At 34.2% G+C, this 23,955-nt stretch overlaps 1 pseudogene; it reads left to right on the top strand.

Moving 5' to 3' along the window:
- The first annotated feature begins 332 nt into the window (after positions 1–332).
- On the top strand, positions 333–3,759 carry LOC120198576 (annotated as a pseudogene).
- Positions 3,760–23,955: the final 20,196 nt, after the last annotated feature.

Genomic DNA, 23,955 nt, shown 5'->3' with positions numbered 1-23,955 from the left:
AGAAGTACATTTTTAAACTTTGACAAAATGATTCACTTTTACCGAAAATACTGCTTAAATAGCCTGGGGGAAAAAATAAACAAATTAAGACCACATAGTGGTGTATCAAATTCAGTATTAATATATAAAATTAAATAAATTGTGTAATACAATCGTTGAGGGACCATTTTCATTTTGACAAGTTTCTTCCCAGAAAACCCCCCTCGAGCCTATATAAACACTTCACCCCTTCCCCAGTTCCTTCAATCTCTTTCAGACAAACACAACCCCAAACCAGAGAGAGAGAAGGTGGGGGAAAAAGAGGAGTGGTTCTTTTTTACTTCTCTTTTACGAGAAATTGTTCAATGATGGCGGCTTCTGTTGATAATCGACAATTCAGGCGCCTTGAAACGGCTTTCAACGGTGTTTTCACGCCGTTGAAGCCCGGTCCAAGTGCCCCGACCCACCGCCGAGTCAACATGTTTTTGTTGATCATGATTACGATGACTCTTCCAGCGAGGACGAAGGAAATGAATAAACAACTACAAAGATATGATCCTCAAGTCCGTAACGAGCTCGAACCTTCCGTCTTGGACTCTCGAGATGAAGCCACCGCCGATAACTGGATCGAGCGTAATGGTTCCATGGTCCGTCTCACTGGGAAACACCCTTTCAACTCCGAACCACCTTGAACCGCCTCATGCACCACGGCTTTATCACCCCCGTTCCTCTCCACTACTCCGTAACCATGGATCGGTACCCAAAGCTTTCTGGACGACTGGACCATCGAAATCACCGGCTTAGTTAAAAAGCCGATGAGTTGACGATGGACCAACTTGTTAACGAGTTCCAAAGCCGTGAGTTCCCCGTAACCCTGTTTGTGCCGGTAACAGACGTAAAGAACAAAACATGGTGAAACAAACGATAGGTTTCAACTGGGAGCTGCCGGGGTTTCCACTTCGGTGTGGAGGGTGTACCATTGCGTGACGTGCTGAAGCGATGTGGGATCTTTAGCAAGAACAGGGTGCCCTGAATGTGTGCTTCGAAGCGCCGAGTTTACCTGGAGGCGTGGTTCCAAGTACGGAACTAGCATCAAGAAGGAATTCGCCATTGACCCTTCTCGTGATATTATCTTAGCATACATGCAAAACGGAAAGCTTTTGACTCCCGATCATGGATTCCCGATTCGGATGATCATCCCCGGGTTCATCGGTGGACGAATGGTGAAATGGTTGAAGAGAATCATCGTCACCACCCAAGAATCGGAGAATTATTATCACTATAAAGATAACAGAGTACTTCCTTCTCATGTTGATGCAGAACTAGCCAACGAAGAAGGTAAAAAAAAAGTCCATTTTTCATTGTAAATTATGACTCCTTTGTGCATGGAGAATACTGACGTTGATATTGAAACATTGTGATGTAATGTTTGAAGCTTGGTGGTATAAGCCGGAATACATCATCAATGAGCTAACATCAATTCGGTGATACGACGCCTTGCCATAAGATCTTGCCAATCAACTCGTGGACCACTCAAAGGCCATATACTTTGAGGGGATATGCATATTCCGGTGAGTTTCTTTTAAAGATTCTTTTTAGACAACTCTCCTATCATTGTGAGCCTCACTGATTTTAGTAAAGAGAGACTTCAATAATTTAATAATTTTGCAATATAGAAAAGCTAGTTTTGTTGAGTTACTTAGTTTAAATATAAAGCCTTTTGTCCTTAGGCTCGAGTTACAATGTTACATCACGCCTTTGGAATTTATTCAAAATGGGGTCATAGTTCGGAATATTTCTTCATTATCATTTAGGGAAAGTGCTGTTCAAATCTTAATAAGCCCTGTTAATAATGCATCGCAAGACTAAAAAAAAAGAGCAGAAAAAAGAGGTAAAAAGCATTTTTGGCATAAAGTTTGATCGAAACTTGTGAGCTGGGGAATACTATACTGGGCAATGGAAGTAGGCTTATTTTTTCCTGTTTTTGGAAGAATCGTGGAAAATGAAGCTACTTACTTAATATAACCAGCTTGATTTGTATTTATAATAAATTAAACTTTAAGTACATATTTACTTATTTGATTTTGTACGAATTTGACAACAGGGGGTGGGAAGAAGGTGACACGTGTGGAGGTTACAATGGATGGTGGAGAAACATGGCAAGTATGTACACTGGACCACACTGAGAAACCAAACAAATATGGGAAATTCTGGTGCTGGTGCTTCTGGTCCCTGGAGGTCGAGGTTCTTGATCTGCTCGGAGCCAAGGAAATTGCTGTTCGAGCCTGGGATGAGACACTCAACACTCAGCCGGAGAAGCTCATATGGAATGTCATGGTGCGGTTTCTTTTTACTGTGAATTGTATATGCTTAAGGAAAAATTCAATGCAAGTTTCACTAATGGTTTTAATGCTTTTTTTGTACAGGGAATGATGAACAATTGCTGGTTCCGTGTAAAAACAAACATTTGCAAGCAGCACAAAGGAGAAATCGGGATCGTTTTCGAGCACCCGACGTTGCCGGGCAACCAATCCGGTGGATGGATGGCCAAAGAACGACACCTTGAAAAATCAGTCGATGCAAACCCCACTCTAAAGAAGAGTGTTTCATCTCCTTTCATGAACACTGCCTCCAAAACATTTTCAATGTCTGAAGTTAAGAAACACAACTCCGCCGATTCGGCTTGGATAGTCGTCCACGGTCCATCTACGATTGCACTCGATTCCTCAAGATCACCCCGGTGGCGCCGATAGTATTTTGATCAACGCCGGAACCGATTGCACTGAAGAATTCGAGGCAATTCACTCTGATAAGCCAAGAAACTGCTGGAAGATTATCGGATCGGTGAGTTGCTCTCGACGGGATACGGTTCCGACTCGTCCTCATCATCGCCGAATACTTCCGTGCACGGTGCATCAAATATGATGAGCTTTTTAGCCCCTATTAAAGAAGTTTGCCGACAAGACCATAGCCCTAGTTCCACGTGAGAAAATCTCATGCAAACTCGTCGAAAAAACATCAATCTCTCATGACGTTCGCTTGTTAGATTTGCATTGCCATCGGAAGATCAAGTGCTGGATTACCCGTCGGAAAGCACATATTTTTGTGCGCCACGATCGACGATAAGCTCTGCATGAGGGCATATACCCCAACAAGCACCATCGATGAAGTAGGCCACTTTGATCTAGTAGTCAAGGTTTATTTCAAAAGGGTGCACCCCAAATTCCCTAATGGAGGACTAATGTCAGTATCTGGACTCACTGCCAGTAGGGTCATTTTTAGACGTAAAGGGCCCTTTGGGTCACATTGAATATACAGGCAGAGGAAACTTTACGGTCCATGGCAAACCAAAGTTTGCCAAAAAGTTGGCAATGCTAGCTGGCGGGACAGGGATCACGCCAATTTATCAAGTCATCAAAGCCATCTTGAGGACCCCGAGGATGAGACAGAGATGTATGTGGTTGTACGCCAACCGAACCGAAGACGATATTTTGCTGAAAGAAGAGCTCGATGGCTGGGCAAAGAAGCACGATCGATTGAAAGTGTGGTACGTGGTCCAAGAATCAGTAAGGGAAGGATGGGAATACGCTTGGGTTTCATCACCGAAAACATCTTGAGGGAGCATATACCGGAGGGCTCGAATGACACTCTTGCGTTGGCTTGTGGACCGCCGCCCATGATTCAGTTTGCAGTGCAACCTAATTTGGAGAAGATGAAGTATGTCAAGGATTCTTTGTTGGTTTTTTTAGAGAAATAAAGAAAAAAGTATGGGTATCAAATAACGAACTGTGTTGTACATATTTATCCCCTGCTTATCCTTCTTTAAATTTCCTTATATATATATATAATTCCAATGTTTTTGGTATTCTTCTTCTTTTTCCTTTCGAAAATATAAAGTCTAGCTAAATTTCAGTTTAGCATTTTTCATTTTCGATAATGATGTATATAATTCGAAAGGTGATTTCTTTTTCCTTTTTTTCTTTCTTTGATCCCAATCTGTATATATGTTTTAAATTGTTGAATTTTTCAGCACATAATCTTAATGAATCTGTACCATAAATAAAATTATAGATTTTATTTTTTAGCCAATCAGATGGCTCCTTGCGATTACCAGAAATTAAACATTCAATAATAAATGCACTTGTTTGCATGATTGATTTGTAGTGGTCATAAAATGAGCAAAGACATAATAAATGAAAGACAAATTCTATACATAACTAAATAAAAAACAATAAACCTTTTATAAAATAATCTTCACCAATACTATATACAAACAGAACGCGATGTAAACGACTCATCGATTCAGCTCATTTACCACATTCTTATTATTTTTAAGTTATACATTAAAACTCTATAAATTAATAATGTCAGGACCGAAGAAATTTATTAATTTAGAGAGTTATTAATTTATCGATAAATTAGTAATTGTTAATTTAAAGAGTTTTTAAGTAATTATACTGTACATACCAAACAAAAAGGCAAATTAGTCTATGCCTCTTAGAATTACGTTGCAATAGATGAGTTAAATTAATAATGAGCTCCAAATAGACTTGAACTTTAAAGGAAAACAGACAACTATTGAATCATATTTCAATAGAGTGTAATATATTTTTTTTCAGTTTCTATGAATTATTAATTTATGATTTTCTTGGGACCGAAAATTATAAAGGGATCTCACGAAAAATTATTATCTTATTATTTTATCGAGTTTTTCAATTTTTTTACATTGACCCAAGTCGGGACCGGACAAATTTATTATTTTAGAGAGTTTATTATTTACCGAATATTAATTTAAAGAGTTTCTACTGTATTTTGCACTCTAATTTATTTTAATAAATTAAATTATTACAACAAACGATAATGAAAATAAATCGAAGAGAGTGATTGAAAGCAATCGTCTTTTAAAAATTTTAAATTATCATATATTTTAAATATTTTTTATTAATAATCTGTTTTTATCTTTTAAAAATTCTATAAATTTACATTCCTTAAAATTTTAGAAATTAACCTGTTAACGCAAAATATTTATTCCGTCCATAAAGGCTTATATTATTAAAATATTAAATTATTACAAATATTGCTTATAAATTATTTTAATGGAATAATTAAATTTATTCCTCATAATATTGAAAAAAAAGCTTATAAGACACTTGCTGGATGGAAAGTGCAAGGAAAACACAGGCCACAATTGGAAGTAAAACAAATGGTAGGAATGCTGGAGGGTCGCGTGGGTCCAATCCAAATGAGCAGCGCCGCGTACAGGAGAGATGCATGGCTACTGCCCTTACCGTGAGCCATATTAAAACTAACCTTTGCTGCTTGGAACGTCCAAGGGTCACCTTTCGCCTAGTTTTCCGCATTCGCCTTTCATTGGCCCTTCATTTTTCAATTCACACTTTTTTTACACTTTCAGATCTTCAATCTCGCCTTTCTCTTATACTAATATATCTCAACTTTATTAATTACCAAATTGGATCCATTTCCACGTTGTTTCCCACCTGAGTTTGAGTGCTTCGGTCAAATTTAACAATATGGTCCAATTTTTCTTCTCTTTTTTTATTGCTAACCAGATCTTATTTCTTTACTGCTAAATCTCTAGCAACTTTTTTTAATCTCATTTTTTTAATTAACATGTTATTTTCAAAGAATCTTTCGGTTACAATTTATCTATCTCGACAGGAATATATTCTCGAATATTAGCTATGATCATCATATCTGATTTAAATCATAAATATATTATCACATATTCAGAATTATTATATATAAATTAAATGAATTGAATCGAATTACGCTTGATGAATTGTATCGAAACAAAACTAGTGTCCACTATCAAACAATTATTTGCAAACCTAGCTAGATATTATGTGGGGGAAATCACTAAAATCGTTTAATAGGTTAAAATTCATCATCGGTTTTAATCGTTTAGTTTTGATTGTCTTGATGCAATGTTTGAATAATGAAACACCCTTTGATAGATAGACAAATTTGAGTGGAACACTAGCACTTTATGTATAAAAGTGCCATTGACTATCACATAAGAATGCACTTTAGTGAAGTAAGACACCAATAATATGATGACCGACGTAATTTCCTTTTTATATTTCCCTTAAATGGTAGGATATTTTAGGCACCAAACCTGGCTAGGATTGAAAATTTCATCATAATGGACAACTTGAATACATGCATCTCAGAATAGAGACTTTTAAATATGAATTTCAAACTAAAATATCAAAAGGTTAGCAAATTGATGAGATAAAACGTCATAGGTAATTAAACTTGGATATCTTTATTAGTTAGAAAATTAATTTAATTGGGTCATAGACTCATAGGTAGGGTACAAGATTGGAAGTCCGCACAATTTGGAAATGGCATCACGACACTTTGGATGGTACCGACATTTGGATATTTATTTATTTGCCCCTCATTTGTGTTCTCTGTTTGATGCTTAGCTGTCTAGTGGCCTAGTACTGCAATTTGTGTCGTTTAGTTAATTAACAATTAACAAAATACTTAAGTTTGATTACTTTTGACTTTATAATAATCATTGTATTAAATAACAGTAATAAAAAAAGTTTGAAAAAATCATAAATTTAAGTGATATTTAAGATTTTAAACCTTTATTAATAAAATTTGAAAATTGTTTTTAAATTAAAGTTTGAATTTTTTTTATTAATATGGGTAAGTACAAGGCAATATATGTTCAAAGACAACTCTCAACCTCTCGATATTGAACGTTCGCACCCTAGCTTATATGGTGCTCGAACCCGGATCCTCAAGGAATAACAATTCATTTACCACGGAGGTCACTTGATTCGTGCAAAGTTTGAAAATTATTACCTAAACTAGAATTAGACATATTTTATACTAGTATTTATGTTAGGTATAATAGTAAGGTATGTTATATTTTAAGAAAATAATATATTTTATCAAATAGAATTAAACATGCATATTTTACACCTGTATTTATGTTAGGTGTTATAATAAGATATGTTGTATTTTAAACTATATTTAAGGGTTTTTCAAGGATGAATGATAACAAAGGTAAGTGGAGATTGGAGAGGAGCCTTGAAATCTCAAAGTTTAGAAATTTTGTGTTGCACGGTTGTACACATTATCTCTTAAAATGATTTAGGGTAAAGTGCATAAATGATCCTCTGACTATAGGATACTGTTTTATTGAGTCCCTTATTTATTAAAAGTTACAAAATGATCCCTCGACTATATAGAATTGCTTTGTTGGGTCCCTTGACTATTAAAAGTTATAAAATGATTATTCGAAACTTGTTATTTTTCGTTAAAAAATTAACATCAATTTGAGTTAGACGTTATCATGCTGACTGAGATATGACAAAATCTGATCTCATAATTTCAAACGACTATCATATCTCAGTGAACATGTTAACATCCAACTCATACGACCATTAATTTTTTTAACGGAATAGGAAGAGTTTGGAACACAATGAATAGTCGGGTGACCATTTTGTAACTTTTAATAGTCGAGGGACTTAAAAAGTAATTCCTTATAGTCGGAGGACCATTTTATAACTTTTAATAGTCAGTGGACTCAACAAAACAATATCCTATAGATGGGGAACCATTTGTGTACTTTACCCAAAAATTTAATTAGATCTTTTATTTTTTTATAAAGTATTAAAATTTTAAATATTTTTAATTAAACTTGAAAAAGAAAAAAAACACTGTCAAATCTAAAGTTCTTTTTAATGATTAGGTCTGTAAATTATCATGTTAAAATCTGTCATTGATCTTAGAAGTAACATTGTTAACCGGATCAATCCAAATATTTTCTGTAAAACATACCTGATTCGAGTTTGTTTGTTTTTTTCTTTACTACAATCCCTAATAAACTTGATAATGATTTATAAAAATTTGTTCGACAATCTTTAAACAGATTTTGAACATTCCTCAAAGTCGGCAAATTAACAGTACGAGGTATCCCTAACCCAGCATCAACATCCTTTGTGCATGTTCAAATTCAGCCGGCAAATCGCCATTGTTAGCGAGTTTCTCTGTTGATTTCGTTTTCCAACATCTCTTTAAAGCAAGTGTTGCAAATTGTAGGGCAAGCAAGGCGATTTCAAAATCTTGATATTTTTTGTCACTGATATTTATTGCAATTAACATGGACGATAATAGCGGTGATATTCCTCCCTGTTTGAAAACTTTCTTTATCTCCTTAACTGTGTTCGATGGAGGCGATTGACGTGGAAAATAAAAAGATTTGGAGAAGGATTTATATATAGAGAGAGGGAAATATATGGATGATAATTTATGTAAATTTGTGGTGGGAAATGGGGATAAGGACTAAGAGGACAGCAATTGTCATTTGTTTCCGTCTCTCTTCTGCTATCACATTCAATAATATTAGAGGAATACAGCTGCTGCTCACTCGACTCGACCGGATTTTGCAACTTGGCTTTCCTTCTTACCTATAAGCATATATAGATAACAGGATTTGCAGCATGAGCAATTACACTGGTGTTGTCACACCACGGAGTCTGTGCAGAAGCTATTCCTTTTAATAATGATTTGATCCACATGACTTCGCACACTGCATTCGCCAACCTTCCAAACTCTGTTGCAGCTGAAGAAAGTGATACTACATTCTGTTATATTTTTTTTAGCTGCATGAGATACATAATTAGAGTGTCCAACTACTTCAGGTAGCGAGGATGAAGCCTGAAACAACGTCTGTGGTCAATAGTTCCTATAAGATATCTCAATATTTCTGGATCAATTTGTGAAGAAACCACTTTAAAACTTTTCAAAGAAATAGAGGAAACCAATGCCCCAGGAAAGAAGGATATGCATGCATTATAATAATTGAGATTATAAACAGATAGTTTATTGTAATTACTTCTGATTATTTAACACAATAAATCTATTTTACATTTTCTACTCAGTTCTAAAATATTCAGTTTAAACGTATATTACCAACAATATTAACAATACAACGTTTCCTTCTAGGATATACGTATTTGCAGAAATGGATGAACGACACCTACTTCATTAGCAAAAATTGTGTACGGGTGATAACAATCGGCCTAAATATTTAAAATTACTATATATTTAAAATTTCTTTTTATGTAATTTTTATTGAAACCCTAATTTCGATTCTGTAATTTCTATATTAAAACACTATGTCATAACCATTTTTTTTTAAAACAATAAAATATTATTTTAAAAAACGATTACGACTTTAATTTGGAAAAATTGGTGATTTGAAATTAATTTGATTTAAATTGAAAGGAAGTCGCCATTGACCTTTGGGTTAGGTAGGTCAAATACCCAAAAATGTCTTTTAAAAACAATTTTAAGAAAAATCATTTTTTAAGACAAAAATGGTATGCATTTACAAAGATTACTTTAAAACGGGTTCGGGAGTCGATTACGCATGGGGAAGGATTAACACACCACAACGCCCAAAACTGGTACTGTGTCGCTTACACGTTGTCGTACATAGTGAAAATTATAAATCGAATATAAAGTTAAATTACGATCCATTTATCGAACATTAATTTGCTTCGAATTTACTATTTAAAGAGAATCCTTTAATTCAATAAAAAAACCTTGAAATTAGCAATCCTCCATCGGGAAAGCTATTTCAACTATTTTTCATTGTTAAAAAATATTCTATCGTCAAATATGTAAAAGATGCATATCAAATATAAATGACAAATTGACAGTTGCGGAAAAATAAAATATATACCTTGCATTATTCAGTGTACAATAAAAACGACTTAACAATTAACAAACTAAAATTGATTTATTTCAAGTTCTATTTAGTTCAAACGTCGTATTAGATTGTACCACTTCGATCAAGTGACACTTTCCATGCATGTTCTACAAATCTTTGTTCTTGAAATCATTTGGATAAAATAATCAAAATACATTACTATTAAGTAAAAGTGACAAATGGATATTTTATAAATTAAAATAAATACATAACATAAAAATAAAAATACAATACACAACAACATGATGGTTAAAAACATATATAAAATGTTATATACTATAACACAAAATAATATACATCCATGAAGTATAAAAACAGAATGCGAAAATCAAACACCATATTAAAGTTTATAAAAAACTAAATAATTACAATATGTTTAATAGATAAATTAATATTTAATATACATATATGTATATTAGAACAATGGCTAATGGATACGAAGTGGGAATTAAAAATTTAAACTAAACACATATCTCGCATTAATCATAAAAGACTAAAATGAAGAGTAAAATAAATATAGTGACATATATGTGAAATAAACAAACTCAAAATAAGGATTGGATACAGAATTAACAAATATAGAGTGATAAAAATAACATAAACAATGATTAAAATTAACAAATCAAAAACTAGCTACTCAAATCGAAAATATCGACAAAATAATGAAAAAAATAGAATCAATTAAGGACTAAGTCATAAGAACAACAACCTCACTAGCACGCATGTAAACACAGTAAAAATTATGTTTCAGCACCCAAATCTTATACAGTATGAGCATTAGAAACAAAATAAATCCATAAATAACATTTGGGACTAATCTGAAATAAACAAAACATAAAGGCCGAATCAAATTAGACCAAATATAATAATGACTAAAATAATATATTCAAAACTAGCTTAACAAAAATCAAACACCAACAAGAATAGTATAATACTAAAAAGTGACTAAAATGAACTAACAAGAAAATATAATGCATGTATATAATAAACTAAAGTTTGATGGATCGGACACAAATATAACCACAACATATTTAAAAGCAAATAATGACGAAAATACAACAAAAATAAAAAGAGCTCAAAATGAAATGATGAATTTCATTAAAGTGGTCAGATTACAACCATTACACAAGATATAGGGACCTTAACTGTGATTTACCCAGAAATGTTAAGAACCCGCGCGTAAGATTACAAAGCCACAGGGATTAAAAGTATAGTTATCCCATAAATAAAAAACACGGATGGGGTTGGGAAGACAAAACGACTGCGTATAAGAGTAGAGATATAATCCCTTTTAGGGGTTTACTTTGAAACCCTAAATCATTTCCCAAACCTCCTTCAGCCGTGCTCCCTCTTTTCTCCACTTCCCCCTCTATTCTCCTTCAACATACGAGGAAATCCAAAAAAACACCACCCCTCGACAGCTCTAATGAGGGGCTTTCTCATACCAAACAACCCCCTTAAGCCTCGATTTAGAATCCCTTACCCTTCATTCCCCTTAAATCAAACCAAACGAAACCCTAACCCTCAAAATCTCCCCTTTTAACCCCTTCTCTCAAGCAAATGAAAACCTAAAAAAGTAAAAGGATTATCTTCGGTGCTCAGACGACCCTCCTAACTCCGACAAAGCATTGATGACCACTCGTTCCCGAAAGGTAAAGTCTCTTTTTCCCTTCTTTTCCTATTTTCTCTCGGTTTCTCTCTTTTTTCTGTGAAAATCCCCCTCGTTTTTTTTTTCAGTATTTATTTTTTTGGTTTTCCCCTTATCTTCTCTCCTCTATTTCTCGTTTTATATTGCTTCCCTGCTTTCTTTGATAGTTCCTGCTACCGAGGAAGAAATAGGGTATGAATACCCTATTTCGGCTAGAATGATAACCCCTGATTGTTTTGGGAGCTTATGTCCTTATTATATTTTTTTACTTCTTTTGTCCTGCCATTTACACTGTTGATGTCTCATTTTGACTGATGAGAGTGATTTCTGTCACTGCAGATGAGGCGACGACATCAGAAGTGGTCGGAGATGGGATTAACAACATTCAGTGGCGATAATAGCTAGGTTTAGGGTTTCAAACCCTAAATAGCTCTTGATCTGAATCGTTGATTTGGGTCCAAATCCAAGTGTTGATATGATACGGCACTGGTAGCTGAAGAAAAGAAACCATAGCGGGTTTGGGTCGATTACTAGGCCTGGATCTCGGGTTAGGCTCTGATGATCTTGTACTGGGTTGATGGGTTATGCTTTGGGTATTGGGCCTCGGGTTAGCTTGTTTGGGCTCCATTTGGCCTGCACAAAATATGTAATAATAAATAATAATAATAATAATAATAATAATAAATATTAAATAATAAAAAAAAGACCCGGACAAAAACTGGTGTCTACACACTATTTTCGTCTCTGAAATTATATTAATTCGTTCCCTCATGAAAATTTAAAAAGTTCACCCCACTATAATGAAAGGTTGAGTCTATCCCTGCTTGTATTTGTATCATAGTAAAGAATCATTGGCATCTATAAATTCAACAACGCAAAAAGTGAAGCAAACAATGAAGGCGAGTTTAATTTCATAATGTTTCCCACTTACATCAGGAGTTTGATCTTAGGCATGAGAAAATATGCTTTGATGTTCCATACAAGGAAAGATTCTAATACGATAGAGCAACATGACATGTAAACCTAGGCATCCATTTGTCTCAATATTCATACACAAAACCCAGTTCCAAATTCTAATAGAGATGTCTGATCATGCAAACTAAGAATATAATACAAACCTAAACAAAAGTTGCCAGTCGCCATTAGAAAAAAAGCCGGTAATTCTGTAGTAAGAAAAAGCTAGGTGAAGACAGAAGTATGTTTCAATTTCACCCAAGACTATATATCATCTCGGGAGAAATTTAAAACAAAAGCAATCTTCACCTTCCAATATATATATATATATATATATATATAAATCTAAACGGAATTCAAAGCTTTTTTGTTGATCTTCCTTTTCGTCATTATCATGGTCTTTTCATCCTTGGGAGTTCCAGTACGTGCATTGATTCGTCTGCCTACATGGCTTGGCCTCGTGCGATTGAACCCATCGCGTGGAGGACAAAAGACTCATTTGTCCTCATTTGTGTGACAAACAAAGGATGAATTCTGAAAATTTTCCATCAAAGTATCTTTTCCCTAGAAAATTTCAACAAATAAAAACAAACAACACAGAACAGAACAGTTGGTGAAAAGAAAAAAAAAGGAGCGCAGGTTTTACTGGAAATGAAGAATTTTTACCTGGTATTTTGCAATGCCAATTTCACATATTTCTTCCTAGTGTTTCCGCCGCTCCATTTTAGATTGTTGAAGACTCAAAAGAACCTCAACGCATCAACATGAGCCGTGAAATTGACAAATGCATACCCCAGATTTAAGCCAAATCTGAACAAAATATTCGACAGTGAAAAGGGTCAAAAGCCAACAACTTTAAGCTTTCAACCAAATCAAATATTGAAAGAAAAATTGTAAAGATTTACGTAAAATCAATTGGCAGATATAGAAAATCATATGCGGATTTGCAGAAATTAGAGCCAAGATGAGCCTTTTCATTTTCAGTCCGACAGTGATCGTCGAGCAAGCGCTGCAGTATATGCCTTCTGTTTCATTTATAAAAAAGCGAGACATGTATCAATGGTAACAAAGTACCTTAATCCATGTTGAAGTGTGCATGCATGCATACATATGCAGTTTCATACATGATACACGCACGTTGGAACATACATCAATGGACGTTAAAGAGATTAAAAAGACAAGCATCGGCTCCGTACAGGAAACAGGCTACAGAAGGGACAGATAAGTGAAGATTCAATGGTTGTTAGACTAATATAACTAGGATACACATGTTAGTATCCGACTAGCTATGGTGATATAGTTAGTTAGGTTGTTAGGCTGTTAAGCCTGGCTGTTAGAGCTGTTAAGGAACTGTTAGGGTGCAGTTATGAGCTTAGCACCAACTTAGCACCTTGTATATAAACTTGCTTAACTCAATAGAAAAGATATCTTCCTTGAGCAATACATTTGCTTATCTCCTTCTTAACATGGTATCTTTCGTCAATGATCTTGGGTTCTCTCGTTAGTCTGCATTGCTGCTTGTCCTCGACCGGTTATGGAATCGTCCAAAAGCTTCTTACATAAGAAGGTCAATGTGATTCTCGATGAAACGAACTTTCTACTATGGAAGCAACAAATCCTCTTTACTGTTCGTAGCCATTGTCTAGAATGGCTGTTGACCGATGTTTTAAAGCCACCACTAGAGACGGTTATTGGTGACAACGGTGAGATGAGTGTTACTGTCTTAATGATGCGTTTGAAGACTTTGTGGCGCAAGATAGTGCGCTTGCATCCTGGCTGTTATCCACTATCAGCTCTCGTCTCCTTCCACAGTTTGTTGGGGCTGAGTCGGCTGCTGCAGTGTAGGTTACGGTGCAACAGCTCTTTGCCAACAGATCCACGATGGTTGCGATGAGTTTGCATTGTAAACTACAATCGCTCAAGAAAGGTAATGATAGTATGCGTGTCTACCTTACCAGAGTAAAAGAAGTCTACGATGCACTTGCCTCGTGTGGCAGTGCAGTCTCGCATGTTGGTCATGTTGTTAGTGTCTTGAAAGGTTTGCCCAGGGAGTATCAACCTTTTATGGCAGTTATTACCACAATAAAAGAGACACTCTCTTTGGATAGCCTGTATACAGTCCTTCAAGATGCTGAAGCTCAGTTAGCTGGCTTTGATGAGCAGCTAGACTCACTTCTCATGAGTGCTAATGTAGATCTACGACAGGATGATCGCAACCCTATTGGAGGTGATCGACACGAGTCTAAGAATTCATGATCTAACTCTGTGACCAGCTCTGGCAGTCGTGGTTGGGGAAGAGCTAAGATTCAGTTTCAGCTATGTGGGAAACTTGGCCACCTAGTTGATCGTTGTTGGCATCGCTTTGATGAGGATTTTATGTGTCACCTCTGACTCACGGTCTCACAAAGGTCAGTCTGCTAATGCTCGTAATGCAGCTGCTGAAACTCCTAATATGAGCTGTGAATGCTGTTAAGGACGTTATCAAGGAACCAGTCAATCATATGCCAATATCATTTCCAAAACTGCTGATCACTGGGTAGTACTCAGGAGCAACACACCACGTTACCCGATGCAACAAATGTCTCAAATCCAGTGAAGTTTAGAGGTTCAGGTAAGCTCACTGTGGGAAATGGAGTCTCTCTTATATACATATCGTTGGTAGTACGGTTGTGATTCTACTTCAAGAGCTTTGCTGATAATGTGTTATTGCATGTGCCTCGAATAACCAAAAACTTGCTTTCAGTCTCTAAGCTTGTTAGGAACAATGTTGTGTATCTGGAATTTCATGCTGAGAAGTGTTATGTTCGCGATGAGTCCTCTAAGGAAATTCTCTTGCAAGGTGATGAGAAAGGAGGGTTGTATACCTTTATGCTTGACTGCAAGCGTGTAGGAGATCGTGATGATGCAGCTAAAGAAATTGATGTAAAGTTCGACTCAAATGTTAATAAAACGTGTGTAGCTTGCTTTATGGGAAAACGTCATAAGCTGTCATTTGCTTCCTCGAATACGCAGTACAATACTCCCTTTGAGCTTGTTTTCTCTTATTTGTGGGGACCTCCCCATGTTGCATTAAATGGTTTTCCTTATTACATTTCATTTGTCGATGCATGTACACGTTATACTTGGATTTACCTTCTCAGGAGTAAAACACAACCTTGCACTGCGTTCCATCTGTTTAATAAACTCATAAATAATTAGTTTGGCAAGAATATTAAGGCAGTCCAGTCATATTGGGGTGGTGAATATCGGGCTCTCTCGATGGTTCTAGCACAGTCAGAGATAGTGCATCGATTGTCCTACTCACATACATCAGAACAAAATGGTGTTGTGGAGCGCAAACACTATCACATAGTTGAATTGGGTCTTGTATTGTTGGCTCAGTCATCCTTGCCCATTCGGTTCTGGTCGTATACAGTAATGACTGCAGTGCACCTGGTTAATAGGTTACCGACAACAGTACTTGAAGGCTTGACACCGTTCGTTAAGCTGTTTCAAAAAAAGCCATAATATAGTTCGTTGAAAGTCTTTGTGTGCCAATGTTTTCTACACTTGAGACCCTTTCAGAATCATAAATTAGTATTTAGATCACAGCCTTGCAATTACCTTGGCTTTAGTCCTCAGCACAAAGGATATTAGGGCCTTGTAAGTGATGGTAGAGTCTACATATCTCGCCATGTTGTGTTTAATGAAACAATATTTCCTTTTACAGATAAAACAGCTGTAACTCAAGAAATAATTCACCTGGAGCTATGTCTCAGGACATTCTATTGTTGAACATGAGAAACTGGCCATGCAGCAGTGCTCAAATGGGTTAACTGGTGATGTACACAGTGAAGCAGGAAATGAGGTAATATGTCATGGTTCTGGTCTGCAAGGCAGTCCACCACAAGTGGCTGAGGAAGTTACCACAGAGGTCGCAACAGATACTTCTGTGAGTAATCCTGTGAATTCAGTTGTGCCTCTGCCACTTAAAGTGGCTAGTACAGATGATCGTGCTGAGTCAGATGAAGGAACAGACACAACTGCCTGTGGCAGATTGCCGAGCAATCATTCTTTGCAAAACTATCATCTCATGCTTACACGCAAAAAGTGTGAGGTGTTTAAACCTAAGTCGTAATCAAGTTACTTTGAGAATGAGACTCCCTCCACAATCCAGGAAGCCTTGCAGTCTGCTAGCTGGAGAGAGGTTGTTCATGTTGAATATGATGTGCTTCAGAAAAATAAACGTGGGAGTTAGTCAGTAACCAGCAGAACGTATTCCAGTTGGCTGCAAATGGTTGTTCAAACTGAAACACAATCCTGATGTCGCTATTCAACGATATAAGGCACGATTGGTTGCGAAGAGATTCGCACAAGTGCCTGGATACGATTTTAATGATACCTTTAGCCTGGTTGTGAAGTTTTCCTTTTTCAATGTTGTGTTAGTTGTCGCTGTTGCAAATAATTGGGAGCTGAGACATGTAGATGTGAATAACGCTTTCTTCAATGGGGATCTCGATGAAGTTGTGTTCATGTAGCAACCACCGGGATTCGAGCAAACTGATGAAGATGATACTTCACTGGTTTGCAAGCTTAAGAATGATCTCTATGGTCTCAGACAAGCCCCACGAAACTGGCATACCAAGCTTCGAAATAATCTAATTCTACTTGGATTTGTAGTCTCACAAATTGATCCCTCGTATTAGTAAAAGGGATTATGGTGATCTATACGTGTTGATGACATAGTCATCATTGGGCAGCCATCGAGTGCAATTCAAGAAGTTGTTCATCTACTCAGTGATAGATTCTCGTTTAAAGATCTTGGCTTACTCAGTTTTTTCTTGGGAATTGAAGTGTAAAGGTCGCGTGGTTCAGTTCTATTGAATCAAAGGACGTTCGTATTAGAGTTACTTGAAAATTTTGGAATGAAATGAGCTGTTGTGCGCACTACACCGATGGTGGTATCCCCTAAACTTTCAGCAGATGAGGGAATTATCGGTAAACCCCAGTGAATACCGAAGCATAGTTGGTTCCCTGCTCTATGTGTGTCACACACGACCAGACTTAGCCTATAGTGTTGGAAAGGTGACACAATACATGCATGCACCACGCGAAACGCATATGATTGCGGTTAAAAGAATACTGAGGTATTTAGCTGGCACTATGGACTATGGTCTTTTGTTTCAGTCGGTTGATGCAGGGTTAACTATTAAAGCTTTTGCTGATGCGGATTGGGGAGCTAGTGTTGATGATAGGCGATCCATCTCTGGCTATGGAGTGTTTTTTGGTCTAAGTCTAGTTGCGTGGAGCTCCAAGAAACAGAAGTCTGTATCCAGGTCAACAATGGAAGTCGAGTATAAGTGCCTTGCTGATACTGCTGCTGAGATAACTTGGGTAAATGCCCTACTTGCTCATCTTGGGTACAACAACCTCAAGAACCATGGTAGTGTGATAATACTGGTGCAGTGGCGATGAGTGCCCACTGTTTATCATGCACAGTCAAACACATTGATTTGGACATGAACTTTGTTCGTGAGAAGGTGGCTGTCAGGCAAATTCAGGTTAACTATATACCAACAACACATCAGATTGCTGATGGCTTCACCAAACCATTGACAAGAGTTGCATTTGAGGAGTTTCGTAACAGGATACGTGTAATACCTAGTTTTAAGTCGAAACATAAAACTGGAACAAGTAGGAGGAATGCTAGACTAATATAACTAAGATACACGTGTTAGTATCCGACTAGCTATGGTGATATAGTTAGTTAGGTTGTTAGGCTGTTAAGCCTGACTGTTAGAGCTGCTAAGGAACTGTTAGGGTGCAGTTATGAGCTTAGCACCAGCTGAGCACCGTGTATATAAACTTGCTTAACTCAATATAAAAGATATCTTCCTTGTGCAATACATTTGCTTATCTCTTTCTTAACAATGGTTAATGGTGAAAGATTGACACCTATTCCTCTAGCTTTACAAGTCTTAAAAAGACACATAATGAACACAAAGAAAACTCAACTTCGGTGAATGAGGAACACCCAGAAAACGGAAGATAAGCATGAATTCTAAGGATAAACACTAATCAATCAAACAAGATAATACATGAAAGAAACTGAACAAGAGAAAGAGCAAGTACTTAATGTGATTGAGAATGTTTTTGATCATGAGTGAAGTCTTTCCATCAAATTTCTTCAGTTCATCAGCGGTTACAGGTGGTAATAAAGTAATATCATCTCCATTTACATAACCAGCTTTGATCTCCTTCACATCTTCGATTTTCGCCCATGCTTGGGTTTATCTCTCGGTTGCCTCATCCTAGGAGGAAGAAAAACCCAATTTTCTTCTTTTCCCGTCACATGGAACGAAATTTGGGCCATTTAATGCTTTACACCATGGACGCGGTTGCAATCCTAGGTTATATATACTCCATGGATTACAATATATAAAGCTTGGACCTGGATACACGGAAACTTGGTAAAACTGAAGCGACTGGAAGAGAAACTGATGATGAAACGGGTGAAGTTTAGAATTTGAACAATGGGGTTTGTAGCTTAAAGATGATGGGTTTATTGGCTTAGAGACTGAAACTTCCAGCGTAGTTGAAGAAACAGCATCTTCAGAGCAAACGAAAAAGTTATTTGAAGAAAGGAGTTTCTGAAATAAGGATGAGCGTAGAAGGGAGGACTTAAGAAGGAAGAGACACATATGGGGCATCTGGAACTGTAAGGAGGTTTCACCATTTAGGAAAAGAGAATCAGCGTAATGATGAAACTGGGGATTGGAGATTTCTTGTTATGTCTAATCCATTTAATGCTTTAGATACGCGGAAAAGCTTTGGCGGCGTGAAAGAGAAAGAGACAACTGAGGGGGAGTCGGAGCGTCAGAGAGATTAAACTTGATTCTCTTTGTCCAATTTGTTCCCTGTAGGCTGTAGGGGCATATCGCCATTTGCAGCTATGAAAAGTCTTTCCCATCTTTATTTTATGACTTCTTAATGCTGTTCATACTTTCGTGAATTCGAAAGATCAAAAAAAGATATAGAAAAAAAATTAAAATGATGCAAGATTAAGGAAAGATGAGATAGAGATGGGAAAAATTTTAATATTATAAAAATTTTAATATTATAAAAATTTTGATGCAATTTATATTTAATATGATAATTATTTAAACATCTCTACAAAACATAAAAATGAAAATGTTATATATAATTATAAAAATGAAAACATTATGTATTTTTAAATTAAATTGTTTATATATATATATATATATATCTAATAAATAAATATAAAATAATATTACATCAACAATATCCATGATCTAAAATTTAAAATCAAACTTTTTGTATGAATATACTAAAGGTTTGTTTGTTTCTCGTAATTGAAATTACGGAATTGGTTTTTTCCGAATTTCCGTGTTTGTTTCACGTAATTCGTTTTTCGGAAAATGTTTCCCGTGTTTGTTTCACGTAATTCGTTTTTCGGAAAACGTTTTCCCGTGTTTTTTTCACGTAATTCATTTTCCGGAATCTAATTCATTTTCCTAGTAACAGAATTTCCTTTGTGTTTTCTGTAAAATGACTTACGGATTCATTTTCCGTAAGTCATTTTCCGAACTTTTCACTTCAAAGCAAAAATACTCAAAATAATTTATTTTATGAATTTAATATTAATAAATATTTTAATATCATTTTCATCAAAATATTAATTATTAAAATATTTAAAATATATTTATAATATTATAATAATATTATATTTTTAATATTATATAAAATAATCAATATATTATAATAATATAAGATATTATATTTTATTTAATAATATATAATAATTTTTTTTATATTTAATAATGAATAATATATTATATATTCAATAATATTTTAGTAAAGATATTAAAATATACTAATTAATATTTTAAAATATAATATAGTACTATTACTTAATAAAAATTAATATAATTTAAAAATTTTATTTCACTAAAATATACCGAAAAAATGTTTAAATAACATCTTCCAAACATCATAAACGTTTTCCAGATGTTTCCAGAAATGTAATTCATTTTCCAGAAATGTAATTCATTTTACAGAAATGTAATTCATTTTCCATAATTCAAATTCCAGTAATTCATTTTCCAGTAATTCAAATTCCAGTAATTCATTTTCTGAAAAACCAATTACAGCTAAACATACATACACTAAATGGAAATTTATATAAAAAAAAATTACATTAGTCTAAAACTATTTTATAATTTTGATTTTGATCTTTCATTTCTGATTACCGAAAGGGTAAACTATACTAGAGGTCATTAATTTTTAATATTTTTTTTTAGTAATTGAACTTTATAACTTGCATTACGTTTATTAAACTTTTAATTCACTTTTATTATAATTATCTTTAGTTGTAGTTAAGAAATGTGACTTGATATGTTTGAGTTTTCTTCTATGAAAATCATAGGGTTTCAAATTTACATTCCCCACCAAGGCTAAGTTTCCGATGAATATGATAGTCGTCTATCAAATCCAGTGGTAGGAAAGATTCACTTAACTAAAAGATTAATAAAATTTAATTTCAAGTTGATTTGATGATTGATAACAATAGATCAAAAAGTTTTATCATTTTGTTTCGATTAGTTTAAAGATACTGAAAAGTATCCCGGCGAGTTTAAACTAAAGGAAAGTAAGAGAAAAAAAGTTTGATGTTCTGTTTAATTAAAGAAATCACCAAACGACGATTGAAAAATAGTAAAAAAAGTTGATGGTCTAACAAAAACTAAAACTTTTCTATCTATTACTGTTATTTGTCAAATCAACATAAAATTAAATTATGTTAATATTTTTATCAAATAAAATCCACATCAGCATTTTATAATGGGAGTTAGTGTAACTAAATATAATGAAAATGAATTAAAAGTTAATGATTGTGATATAAATTTTTAAAGTATAAGAACTAAATTGAAAGTATATTTAAACTTAAGTGACAGTCAATGTAGTTTACTCTTACAGAAATGGGTGCAATCATGAAGTTTTTATTGGGGCGGGGAACGATGAAAAGGTTATCGTACAACTTAGAATTAACTAACCTCGAGCACTACCATAAAAACCTTTATTCTTTTTTTTAATCTTTGTTAATTCTTTTATTTTATTTTTGTGATTTAATTTTAATATTAATTGTTGATAGTTGGTATTTTTTATTTTAATATATTATTATTTCATTATTTTTTTATAATTTTATTATTATGTCATAGTTTTTTTTATCTTTTTACACGTTTCCATTAATTGATTTTTTTAGTCTATCATTTTTATTAAGATTAGATTTAATATCATCGCAATTAATCAATATATTACTTATTCATTATCATAATGAGTTTTTATGTTTTGGATCCTCAAATTAAATTTAGATACGTGATTGTGTTTGGATAATTTTCTCACGTAACTCAACTCTGATTTTCGATTTGTCTATGGTCTTTTAATAGCTTAATGTTCTTTTGTGATTCGTTTGTCAATGCGAACAAACATGTTCATATCTATATTTTGTTTAAGTTTATTTAGTTAGATTTTTTAATATTTTAATTATATGATCCTTATGCAATTTTAAGTGGTTAGATTATTTTATTAATGATTATAAGCAAATGTATGCATATATATTAATATTTAGTTTATGATTATAATTATAAATTTTATTATAGTTTAAAACTTTTATTTTTAATAGAACTAACTGCAGCATGTTCAACCATTTAGTGTATTAACTTTTTGATATTTATATTTAGTTCAAATCATCTACAACTAGTAAATAAAATACCTAAATCAAACTTTTTATTTTATTATTTTTTTTATGGGATTTACGTATCCAAATCCTAAAGTAATGTTTATGCAGTCCTCTCCATCAAAGGTTGGTAAGGGAAAAATGAGTCCATCAACTGAAATAGTTTGGTAGCGGAAAGAAGCTGCCCATAACAAATCGAGTTAGGCCTACCTCTAATACTTTAAAACCATTAATTACAGCCCATTTTGTAACTCCAAGCTTTTAACTTTCCTAAATCAATCAAGGGCCATGTTTTTAATTTTAATCTAAAATATTATTCATTCCAATCTAAAAAACTACGTACTTGATGAATTATAACTTTTTTAATCTTATATTAATGGGTTAAATTTTCACTCCCAATTTTTTTTAGCTGTTGAATTTTGTTATTGTTGAAACTTGGTTTTATGGTTTGAATCCCAATGAAAACAGTTGGGCCGGAACAGTCGAATGGACATGTCGATCCCCAAATTTTAACTGGCACAAATAGTATATTCCATCACTTGTATTTTCCTTTTCCATTTGAAGAGGGAAGAATGATTACTATTTATAAAGCAAAAACTAGAATGGGAGTATTGACATTTGGTAGCACATTGGGTTCCCTTTCCTGATTTATAAGCCACACAAAATCAGCAGCAGCAGAAACAATCCCTGCCCAGATTTATAAGCCACATAAATTCAACAGCACACCCAATCCCTTTCGTTTTCTCCACTTGTGGGTTAGTTCGGCACAATGGATTGGATACCACCCAAACTTTCACTAATCACATGCCAATTTCGACAACTAACATAACCTACAATGTCTTTTCAAAAAAAAAAAATCCTGTCTCATCGCCATGTATGGATGTTGCTCAGTGTTGATTGATAGTTATAGATAGGAATCATGTATGGACGGAAGAATGTGAACAGTCATTTTCTTAAAAATTTTAAATTATTATATATTTTAGATATTTTTATTGATAATATATTTTTGTAAACCTTAGAATTTTATATGTTCAACCTCTCTTAAAAGTTTAAAAGTTTTCCTTTAACGTAAAATCATATGTTCGCATTAAGGGTGCAAATTTAATAAGTTATGTTAGAAATCTAGAAGGTGAGAAAATATAAGACAGGGGTGAAATTAGATCGAATGCACCCTAACACCTTGAATATATTATGTTTAGAGGCTTGAAAAATCAAAGCAATTATTATTCATCCAAAAAGAAATGTATCACTCACTAAATTAATACCAGATAGTTGTGAAAGCAAGCACATTTACTTTATTAACAAATTTAAACAAATGGGAGGCAAGTAGGGAAAGAAAGTCTAATTTGGATAAGTCGAAAATGGTATTTCCACTCTACCTTTTTGGAGGTTTGAGACAACGTTATATAGATTAGTAAAGGTAATGATATTTATTTTTCGTAAACTATATATGCTTTAAATGGTAATGATAATTAAAATAAAAATAACAAAAAGGTAGAAATGATTAAAGGAATAGGTGTCCCCTTATGCTGGGATGACACAAGCCTGTTCGTATTTTCAATATTGGCCAAACTTGCTTGCTTTCCATTAAACTAACATGGAGCTGCCTTGTAACCCCCTAGACCCGGCCTATGCGTTTCGACTAAGTTTAGTGGATCACATTATGATTATTAAATACATTTTTCGAAACTGTTATTTTATCAATATAAAATCACATTATAAATAACCTGAAATTATAAACAAATTATACTATCAAAATCCAACTCGTAAATATAGTACCAATAAATAATAATTTAATTTAAAACATGTCTTCAAATTCAATATCACAATAAACCGAGCAGTATTAGCAAAAGAGTTATCATTATAAAATCCGATATTATAAAATAA

This window comes from Hibiscus syriacus, unplaced genomic scaffold (genome assembly GCF_006381635.1).
Source record: "Hibiscus syriacus cultivar Baekdansim isolate YM2019G1 unplaced genomic scaffold, ASM638163v2 tig00117056_pilon, whole genome shotgun sequence".
In the NCBI taxonomy this organism is placed as follows: Eukaryota; Viridiplantae; Streptophyta; class Magnoliopsida; order Malvales; family Malvaceae; genus Hibiscus; species Hibiscus syriacus.
This window is presented reverse-complemented; position numbering and strand designations above follow the sequence as displayed.